Consider the following 12,119-nt stretch of genomic DNA (forward strand, 5'->3'; position numbering starts at 1 on the left):
TTTACAATATTATATAATGTTTTTTTTATAAAAAAATATATGTAGTGATCCAGTCACAAGTTATTGGAATATCTGTTACTATCACAGCTAAAAGTTTGGATTTCTTTCTTATTCATGTCCGGTCCACAGATATAAGTGTTTAAAAGTTTTATTTTGTAATATAACGAAAAAAACAAAACAAAAATCTATTACATTAACAGTATTGCCCGACAATTATATATTACATAGTTTTGTATGTAATCTCTGTGAACACAAATATTCTATTACATATTCCATAATTTACAGCGACCTGAAAAAAGGATACGTAAATTAAATTCAAATGATGTGAAATACATTACATCACCATAATTATTATACCAAAATACGTTATTCACCATAACTTGCAAACATAAAAAATGTTTTATACTTTAAAAAAATATTATAAATGTTTTAAATGAAATTTTCCAATAATAAATCACTTTGTATTTCATAAAGTTCGACGTCTGTAAATATAGCTGTGTCCCTTAGTTGTACAGCAGTAAGTCTGAAAACTTATAACGCTAAAATCCGGGGCTCTGTTCCTGCGGTGGACACTGCAAATAGCTCAGTTTGGCTTTGCTACAAAACAAGCACACACAAATATGTATGTGTATTATACCAAAGCCACATCAGGCTATCTGCTGAGTCCACCGAGGGGAATCAAATCCCTGATTTTAGTGTTGTAACTCTGTAGACTTACCGCTGTACCAGCGGGAGACCACACAAATATATAATTATACACTATGCTTCGAGTCCTGGTCAGAAATAATTATTATAACAACATTTCTTAATTCAACTTTTTGATCAATACTTATATCACAGGTCGGGTGTGGCCTAGTTGTCAGTGTGCCTGACACTAACTCAATAGGTTTATGGCTCCAAGCCTGTTGCTGCAAATATGTGATCCAGTCTTTGAAATCATGAACTCTTTATACCAACGACAATCAAATCTCACAACTTAATCAGACAAGTGTAGTCTAAGAGTTGGCGATAGGTGCTGTAGACTAGCTGTCGTGCTTGTAATCTATCAGTTCAAAGGATGGTTAAGCACAAAGTTATTTGTGTGAAAGTGATGAGAGAAACGTAGTCCCATATTGGTTAGAATTTATGGTGTATATGAAATTGTGAATAAAATACAAACAGTTGTGTTTCTTTGATTTCAACTTTATCTTTCTGTCTATATGACAAAATTTATTTCAATATTTGTTATAAAAAGGTTCCTTAAAATTAAATAAAATGCAATAGTGAATTAGTTAAATTAATTCCAAATGTGCAGTGATTTTTCTTTTCCACTCATTACAGTGATCTGCTAATTTTGTAGCTTTATGCGAACCTAAAGCCAAAAAATTAAAAATCTGTTACAAATTTAATATTCATGGTATAAAACTTAGAACCCGTGACATGAACATGGAGGGTGATAAAGAAGGGCGTCGGTTTGCAACAGTAATATGAAATGTGCAGTTCAAAGGAGCGTGACAAGTAATTAAAGAAGTTTCTGCAATATGGTGTGTATTCAGTAGAATTTACTGTTAACTTCATTTACCGACTTTTAAACTTTTTTTATTTTTAGTTCTTGGAAAGATAACACGAATTACACATAGAAAATATTGTTGAAAAAAGAAACGTGTTCTATTGTTAAAAGACATGTGAATGGTCATTTCATTACGGCATCTATTATTATGCAATCGTCGTTCGTCCCATATCGCATAAGATTTTAAGAATAATTCTCTGTGAAAACATCAAGAAGACTGACCAGTGTCCAAGTTTTTCTAACTTAATTATAATAAGTGCTGAAACGTTCATATAATTTTTCACATCGAAGTAATTAATAAAAATGTACCTTGAAAGAAAACTGAGAAACTTTTTTGTAACAATGCCATCAAGCGTGTTTCTTTGTGTTTTTGCTTTATTCAAATATGGGACAAGACACATGTGGCTTCGAAAAATACTTTATTTCGTAAGCTTTTTCACAAACTCAGACAAAAAATTAAGATATATAAGGTTTCTGTTTTGTCTGTTGGTCTCAAAATTTCACGAAAAATTGTTCAAGGATTATCTATCCATAGCTTCCATAATCCCGATCTGAAAGGCAAGCGAAATAGATTTACTGCTATACACTTATTTTAGTATCAACGTTTGTTTCCATTTAATGCATGTAATGTATATTGTTAAATATGTATTGCGCAAGTCCCACCTGTTCTTTAAATTTGTAAAATATTCTCAAGAGTAAGAATCAACCACATATGCTTTACAAAAACACTAACATATCTTCCAATACTGTGGGATCAACTAAACTTTCTAGAACTTCGCCTAACTATTATAAATCGACACGCTAAGAAACAGTTTAAGTTTATTGTTTGGTCTGTACAGTCAGTAGCTATAATTGCGACAAACGCTTATTCATCGGAAAACTACAAATATTTGACCAAGAACGCTTGTAGATTTCGAACATTACAAACTTCAATTAATTAACATCAAACGTTAGTATTTCTAGAAGGACATCAGATATTTTCGTCGGTAAAAAATGAACTTATAAACCGTGTGAGGCCAACCAAGGATAGAGCTAGCTAGCTTTCCCGTCAAGTGTAACGATATCAACTCAGAATTAAGTTGCTCATTAGGGACCTGGATCGTCGATAAAATACTCAGTTCCAGATCTGATGAAAGACTAAATATTGTTTGTGAGTTTGTAAATTTTTTGTGTATAAATCATTATTTATAATAACAGTTACCATAAATTATATTGTTGTTTGTATATTAAAATATATTTCTGTTAAGAAAAAAAATATCAATCATGTAGACAAACATCATAAACTTAATACACATCGACATTTAATTAACTTCTAAATTAAAATTAAAATTTCCCGCTGTTTGAAATAGTAGCACGTAACATAATTAATCGGAGACTCGTTCAAGATAAATTATAAAACATAGCACAAAAAACAGAACAACTATTAATTCTTGACATATCACATTAACGACCTCAATGTGCGGAACTCTTTCTGCTGGCAACAGACGACAATACACTAACTTTCAGCATCACAGTCCGGACACTTAGGTGTTAGGCCACGCTTGGTCTGTGGTATAAGATATCCTACACCAGAGATTATATGTGTTTAACATAGACTTGGTTACGTTTATTATGAATGAGTTTGTATACTATAGTAATGATTTACAAGGGACATTTTCGCTTCTTTTCGATAAATCTTTCCCGATAAAAAATGATGTATGATTATGAGTTGGATAAAATAGTGAATATGCATACATGTTTGTTTTATTGAGTTTCGCGCAAAGCTACACGAGGGCTATCTGTGCTAGCCGTCCCTAATTTAGCAGTGTAAGACCAGAGGGAAGGTAGCTAGTCATCACCACCCACCGCCAACTCTTGGGCTATTCTTTTATCAACAAATAGTAGGATTGACCGTCACATTATAACGCCCCCACGGCTGAAAGGGCGAGCATGTTTGGTACGACGAGAATTCGAACCCACGACCCTTAAATTACGAGTCGAACGCCTTAAACCACCTGGCCATGCCGGGCCATGTAGACATGTATAGCTTAAACCTAACAGAACTTGCATGGTTTTACACAGATTTGAGAGCTCATATATGTCCGTTTGTAAAGTAATTCACAATAAGATTTTCTTAATAAAGTTCACAGACGGAAGACCTCAATGAGTCTTTGTTTACAAACGTTCACAAAATTAAGATTTCATTAGGGGATTCTGTTTGGAAAACGTTCACAAAGTAAAAATTTAATAGTTTTCTGTTTGTAAATCGTTCACAAAAACTAATGTATTAATAGATGTTTGTTACAACTGCCCGTAAAATGAAAACTCTCACAACCCTTACTTTTCTAAAACTGCTCACAAGACACAAGGTGTGGATTTCTGACTTTTGTTCATGACCTGAAAGTTTGGATTCCAGAAGCAGACGTCTCCCTAAAATGAAAATATCAGCAGAACTATAATGTACATAGATTAAACGTTATCCCAAACTCATTTGCCTCTGATAAATTAACCAATTCATTTATGTTGGTATTCACTCTATCATTACACTATTATAACGCACGTTTCCTATTTATAAACCTCTCATTCTTCACGAAAAAAATAGTTTCCAAATATGTAAAAACAGCTTCTTCTTTCCATTTACCACTAAACTGTTTTCTTAGTTTTATAGGGAAGTCTTTTAATTCAACTTTATGTGTATAAAAGAAAACAGCTAATAGTTTTCCCTACTTTTGATCATCAACTGATTTGGACGAAACGACTAACATTGTTATTTGTCATTTTGAATTTCGCTCAAAGCTTTGTTTGTTTTGTTTTTGAATTTCGCACAAAGCTACACGAGAGGTAAATTTATTCGTCTTTTAACATTTCCTTCAAACTTCCCGTACAATGATACTTAATGCTTAGCTGTTTATCACAACTTTTCTGTGTTTGGTTTGTTTTGAACTTCGCGCAAAGCTACAAGAGGGCTATCTGCGCTAGCCGTCCTTAATTTAGCAGTGTAAGACTAGAGGGAAGGCAGCTAGTCATCACCACCCACTCTTGGGTTACTCTTTTACCAACGAATAGTGAAATTGACCGTCGCATTATAACGCCCCCACGACTGAGAAGACGAGAATGGTTGGTGCGACCGGGATTCGAATCCGCGATCCTCGGATTACGAGTCGAACGCCTTAACACTTTGGGTGCGTTTTTCTTATAGCAAAGCCACATAGGGCTGTCTGCTGAGCCAACCGAGGGGAATCGAACGCCTGATTGTAGCGTCGTAAATCCGTAGACTTACCGCTGTACTAGCGGGGTGCGCGCCTTAACACACTTGGCCTAACATTACTTCCACTGTTACACTAATTAGGTACAACTGTTTAATTTCTTTATAATATTCTTAAATATTCTTTGTATTTATTTATGGGTGTGAGCTAACATTTTTTTATAAAACAAAAATTAAAACTAAATTTTTAAAGCAACATAAACTGTCAATTTTCTAATTTCGTTTAATATTCGGACGATGCTCTTGATAAAAAAAGAGAATAAAAACCATTATGGACGTTGCCATTCAGTAGTGACCATTAATTTGCCTGAACGAATGACTAATATTTGTTTCTTCAACGTTTTAATTATTGTTAATTATATATTCATTCAACAACCGCTAGACATTTATATGTCTTAGGCATGTATATGTCTCCTAATTCGTGGCATAGCCTGGTAGTTAAAGCACTCGACTCGTAATCTGAGGGTCGCGGGTTCGAGTCCCTGTCACACCAACTATCATCGCCCTTTCAGCCGTGTGGGCGTTATAATATACCGGTCAATCCCACTATTCGTTGGTAAAAAAGTAGCTCAAGAGTTGGCGGTGGGTGGTGATAACTAGCTGCCTTCCCTCTAGTCTTACACTGCTAAATTAGGGACGGCTAGCGCAGATAGCCCTTGTGTAGCTTTGCGCGAAATTCAAACCAAAACCAAACTTTTTAACTAATAGCTCTGCTATCTCTTGACCGAGCTGTAATGTAATTACAACTTTGGATAAAGGAAATCAAACCCTTCTGTTTGGTGTACTTGACCACGCCCAAAGCTTCATAGACTAATTTACTCTAATCCTGCCTAAAGTAATTTAAATTTAAAGATAGGATGATAGAGATCCTGGTGAATAATAAAATCAAATCAGGCGTAGGTGCGCCCCACGTTTGGTGTTGCTGGTGCAACAAAATATAACTAACAAAATGGGGATTAGACGGTCTTATAAACTAATTTATCCTAGTCCTATCTAGAAGAATTTCAACTGCCTCAGCTATAAAGGATTCCCTCTTGTTTTATTGTAATCAGTGCAAAGAGTGGTTTCATGTTTCGAATCGTTCTCAACTAAATTCGCAAAAGTCGCAATTTGTTTTGTATATTTTGCCATTTTTTTACAATGCAATGAATAGATAAATAATGGAAACAAAAACACACCTGAAAATGTGTATTTGTTATGTGGGTAAAAGCCTTCAATAAAGTTATTGAAAAATAAAGGAAACCCTCAATAAAATAAAACGAAAGGTATTGAAAACAACAGGATGCATTAGTGACTAATTAACGCTCATCTGCTTACAAATCATCTCATGCATAGTATTACAAGTTAAAATTAGAAGGAAGTGAGTGAGAACCTTTAGAAACCCAATAATTTGAAGATTTATTTTGCACTTGCAGCTCAGTTCATTTATTGCTCATTCAATACGCCTATTTAATTAAACTTTTCCTGTACTAGATTTTTGTTCAGGAAATGTCTCACGGTGAACTACAAATAAGTTAGTAAAAGTTACAAAGTAGACTCTCCGTCCGTGACTCCTTCCTGCCGATAGATGGAGACACGCTAAAACAAAACAAATTGCATCCTTTGGGTGTGCGTAAATGCTTGAAGCTCGCGGTTAGGTTTTATTGTGCTTGACTTTCAGGTTTCAGTAATCGATTACTCTGAACCACGTAAATTTACGCCAATAAACAATTCATTATTCTAAGGCACTGAATGTGTCCACTCTTTTTAGCTTCAGGGAACGGTTACATGCAAAATCGCACACTGCACAATAGAAACAGCATGGAAACATCTAACATCCTGTAAGGCAATTAATAAACTATATATCTAAGTATTGTCACCAAGAGGTAGACTGTATAAAAAAAGCCACCTATATTTTACCTCGATACATTATTTTTACCAAGCTTATAATACCCACCACTCTCATTACCCACCACTACTCATCAGATTCACGTTACTCACCATTTTCATTCCCTTTCATTACCCACCGCTACTCATCACATTCACGTTACTCACTACTTTCATTACATTCACATTAACCACCAGTGTTATCACATTGGTATAAACTGTATCATTTAACATACTCATGTTACTCACCACTCTTATCACATTTGTGTTATTCACTACATTTAACACCCCCATGTTATCTCATTAAACTTATCACACAAGTATCACTCAACCAGACTTCTCACACTCATGTTACACCGTCACATTTGTCATACTAATATCACCCCACAAGTCTTATTACGCTAATTATACATACATACATATATATACAGTCATGTGAAAAGGTAAGGACGCCTTATGAAAGCCTGTGTATTTTTGTAACATTTTTGGATAAATGGATATTTAATCTCAATTTCAACAATACTTAGAGATTATAGGAATATAACTAAACAATTAAAACTGAAGAAAAGACTTTCCAAGATCTTCTGTAAATGTAATTCTACAAAAATGCATATTATAACTGAGGGAAAGTTAGGACACCCTTCTCCCTAATAGCTAGTGTTACCCTCTTTGGCTGAAATAACTGCAGTGAGACGCTTCTTGCAGCCATCTACCAGTCTCTGACATCGGTCTGAAGAAAGTTTGCCCCGCTCCTCAATGCAGAATTCTTTCAGCTGTGAGATGTTTGAGGGGTTTCTTGCCCGTTTCAAGTCACCCCACAGCATCTCAATGGGATTAAGATCTGGGCTTTGACTCGGCCATTCCAGAACTCTCCATTTCTTAGTTTTCAGCCAGTCCTTGGTGGATTTACTGGTATGTTTTGGGTCATTGTCGTGTTGCAGGGTCTAGTTCCGCTTCAGCTTTAATTTTCTTACAGATGGTCTCACATGATCCTCAAGCACCCTCTGATACACAGTAGAATTTATGGTGGATTCTATGATTGTGAGTTGTCCAGGTCCTGCTGCAGCAAAGCAGCCACAAACCATGCCAATTCCACCTCCATGCTTCACAGTTGGTATGAGGTTCTTTTCCTGGAATGCTGTATTTGGTTTACGCCAAACATGCCCTCTGTTCTGGTGTCCAAATAAATCAATTTTGGACTCATCTGTCCAAAGAACATTATTCCAGAAGTCCTGGTCTTTATCTACATTCTCTCTGACAAACTTCAGTCTGGCCTTGATGTTTCTCTTAGAGAGCAAAGGTTTCTTCCTTGCACACCTCCCATGCAAGTTAAACTTGTACAGTCTCTGATTGTAGAGGCATGCACTTTCACATCAACAGAAGCCAGAGCCTGCTGTAGGTCCCGTGATGACATGTTAGGGTGTTTGGGTTAAATATCTATATATCCAAAAATGTTACAAATATACACAGGCCTTCATAGGGTGTCCTAACTTTTTCACATGACTGTATATACCACATTATCACATTCACGCTTCCGCTTACTCTTAACACATTCACGTTATCCCATCATGTTTACCACACTAGTTACTCCACCACTCTTATAACACTTACATTGCCTAGCACAATTCTTGCATTCATAGTGTCTATGATATTTACTAAAGCCATGTTTCATGCCAAACTTATGAAACTAATATTGGCTTTCAGAATTCACGCCCTTTCGCTTAGCACATTTATTACACTCACAATACCCATCACTCTTAACACACATATTATCCCACCGTACTCATCACGCTAGTTATCCTAGCACTCCAATACACGTATGTTTCATACCATATTTATCTCACTCGTGTTATTTACCAAACACATTGCACTTATATTATTTACTACACTTACATTGCTTATCATTATTATTTCATTCATGTTGCTTCATTCATCATTGTTATCACATTCATGTTACTGACCACACTCACTTTACTCATCATTCTTATCACATTCATGTTACTGACCACACTCACTTTACTAATCATTCTTATCATATTCATGTTACTGACCACACTCACTTTACTCATCATTTTTATCACATTCATGTTACTGACCACACTCACTTTACTCATCATTCTTATCACATTCATGTTACTGATCACACTCACTTTACTCATCATTCTTATCACATTCATGTTACTGACCACACTCACTTTACTCATCATTCTTATCATATTCATGTTACTGACCACACTCACTTTACTCATCATTCTTATCATATTCATGTTACTGATCACACTCACTTTACTCATCATTCTTATCATATTCATGTTACTGACCACACTCACTTTACTCATCATTCTTATCATATTCATGTTACTGACCACACTCACTTTACTCATCATTCTTATCATATTCATGTTACTGACCACACTCACTTTACTCATCATTCTTATCACATTCATGTTACTGACCACACTCACTTTACTCATCATTCTTATCACATTTAATCTTATCACATTCATGCTACTCCACTAGACTATTTCTTATAATACTCATTTTAAATCAACACTTACACTTTTTGAACAAATGTAAATGTATATCTCACAGTGTTTCTTAACACTAGAGGGGTACACCTTATAGCGTTCCTTAGTCCACGCATACTATCTACCGTACTATTACTTACTGAATTCACCAGTCTTATTTGACATGCTCATTCTACCATAATACCCACGCTTATTTTTATCACACGCAAACAGTAGCACCAACATTTCACACGTGTAGTCCAGGCCAGGTGTGGCTGAATGATTAGCATCTTCGAACTGTTGCCTTAGTAACGCAATCCACGGCTTTTGATAATATTTTAGAGCGATGGTAAGAAGAGAGTCTTGTTGAGGCTGAAATTATCCCAAAATGAGGCTAAGCCTCCCTTGTAGCCACCGCATCCAGCGAAAAATTCGAATGTCATTTTGTTTTATAAGCATTACAGTACGTGTGCCTACAAGAGTTTGAGTGCATTTCCCTCAATTTTTTCTGCCCAGTGAACTTCAGTCTTATAGTTAAATAATAGTATAGAATGCTAAACGTGACAACGATTGATAGTCGATCACCAAATCCTTACCTAAGATAAATTTTTATCTTATTGTTTTAAATTGAACTTGTAGCTCTACCTACTCATAGTCAAAGAAATTATAGCAATAGAAATAATTATGAAATAATCTTCGATATTTTAAGTATTTGTTGTGCCACTTCTGAGATTAATAAAGTACGATTCTTTGCTGCGAAGTCACAAATAAGACATTGAAAATGGAAAGTTATTGTACAGTAAAGTCGCGTGATACTGAAAATTCCATGCTACAAAAATTATTTGCAGGAAGAGTAAAATTTTCTGGAAACAAATAATGTTAGGGAAATATTAGTAAAATACCAAAATTAGTTACAAGCAACAAAGAATTATTTCTAGTTTCGACTTTGTGCTTTTTAAACTTTTTGTAATAAACGGTATACTGTTTTTATAAGCCTTAATGCACTTGTAACTCGTCACTTGCTGATGGAAATACTACCATCCAAATAAGCCTGTCTCATTATGAGAATATTTCACAAAAAAAAGTGGTTTTATCGGTCATTAAAGATACATAAAAACAAAAACTTACTAAAAGTAAAGCCATGCTAAAACATTTTAACAATGTGATAACATCTCGATTAAAATACTAACAATAAAAAACACGATCAAATATATTAATCGAATCTGCAACATATCATTAAAATGTAATAAAACGATAGAATAACACAATGTATTTTAAAGATTCAATCAATGAAACTATTTAAGTATTGTTTTAAAATCCCATAGTGTAACTGTATTTCTGAAAACAATTTTGTACGTGATAGAGGAAGAATATGTATAAATACATGAAACATTTCTGTATTTAGACATCGTAATAGCGTTTACTCATCTAATACTTTCGCAAATGAACATCGAAACTTGATAACTTACGATTTTCCAGTACTTTGGGTGAGTGACTCATTAAATTACAAAATTATTTTGTCCTAGTACATAGCCACACAATGGGCTATCTACTCTTTGTCCATTGAGAGGATCTAAATTATGGATTTTAGTATTGGAAGCCTTATTGCTTACCCACTGGGGAACGTGTTTGATTTTTACACAATATTAATTTTTACAAAATGAACATATACTAGTAATAAATTGTGACAGGATTGTAGATAGTGATCTGGAATGAACAGAAACTGTCACACCTTTCTTTAACATTTATATAAGTCTTGTCTCGATGACGAGAAACCCACTTGAAGTTAAAATGTATCTCAGAACGGCTGGCTTGGGTGTTAACACATACCAGCCGTTCTGAGATACATTTATATAGATAAATTTATATAAGAAATACTTATAGAACATACAGGCAAAATTATCTTAAAAAACTAGACTCTTCTTAAAACAACATTCAAGACTTTTTATCTCAATGGCTAAGACTACTAAAATATTAATATCATCAAAAAAGCTGATTTTTCGATTGCTAGACAAAATTCATCCATTTATTCTTCATATGGTTAATTATTCATATTATTCTTGTCCCACAAGCCTACAGACAAAATTGGCTATGAATATTTTATTAAAAATTGGAAAAACATACACAAAAAATCTTGTACACGACATAAGACTACTTTTATGTTGATTTTCAAAAGAAAAGGAGATATTTTTATCGCTACCGGGCAAGTTTCGCTTCAAAGCCATTCAAACACCGAAACCTATAATAAAAAAGGCTATATAAACAGAACCAAAATCTATGTACAGCTACTAAACAATCTTCTAAAAGATTGTAGAGCTATTTTTAAATTTATTTTTGAAAGTCGAGATTCCACCCTCTAAGATTTTCTAAGTTCTTCTTCGCTACCAACATAGGCTACTCAAGCATCACAAAAATGTAGAAGCTATTTAAGCATCCTAATACTGGTTGGAAATAATCCATTTTATTAGTTAGTTAGTTATCACCATTAGATTTCATCTAGGAACAATCGCTTGCGGATTCTTCAACAAGACTGCACTGAGCCGTCCCTAATTTAGCAGTGTAAGACTAAAGGGAAGACAGCTTGTCATCACCACCCACCGCCAACTCTTGGGCTACTCTTTTACCACCGAATAGTGGGATTGACCGTCACATTATAACGCCCCCACGGCTGGAAGGGCGAGCATGTTTGGCGCGACGCGGGCACGAACCCGCAACCCTCGGATTACAAGTCGCACGCCTTACGCGCTTGGCTATACCAGGCCAATCTATTTTATACCAGTATAAAACACTTTGTTGTATCAGAATAAACAATATGCATATTTATAATAGTGTTTACAACCTTAATAGTATTTGTTATAATTTTAAAAGCCGTTACAGAAAGGAAAAGCCTACAAATATCTTACTAAGTTCTTCACTTTCCGCCATTAAAAAAATCTGGTATTTTACTGATGCG

This window comes from Tachypleus tridentatus, chromosome 1, assembly GCF_004210375.1.
Source record: "Tachypleus tridentatus isolate NWPU-2018 chromosome 1, ASM421037v1, whole genome shotgun sequence".
In the NCBI taxonomy this organism is placed as follows: domain Eukaryota; kingdom Metazoa; phylum Arthropoda; class Merostomata; order Xiphosura; family Limulidae; genus Tachypleus; species Tachypleus tridentatus.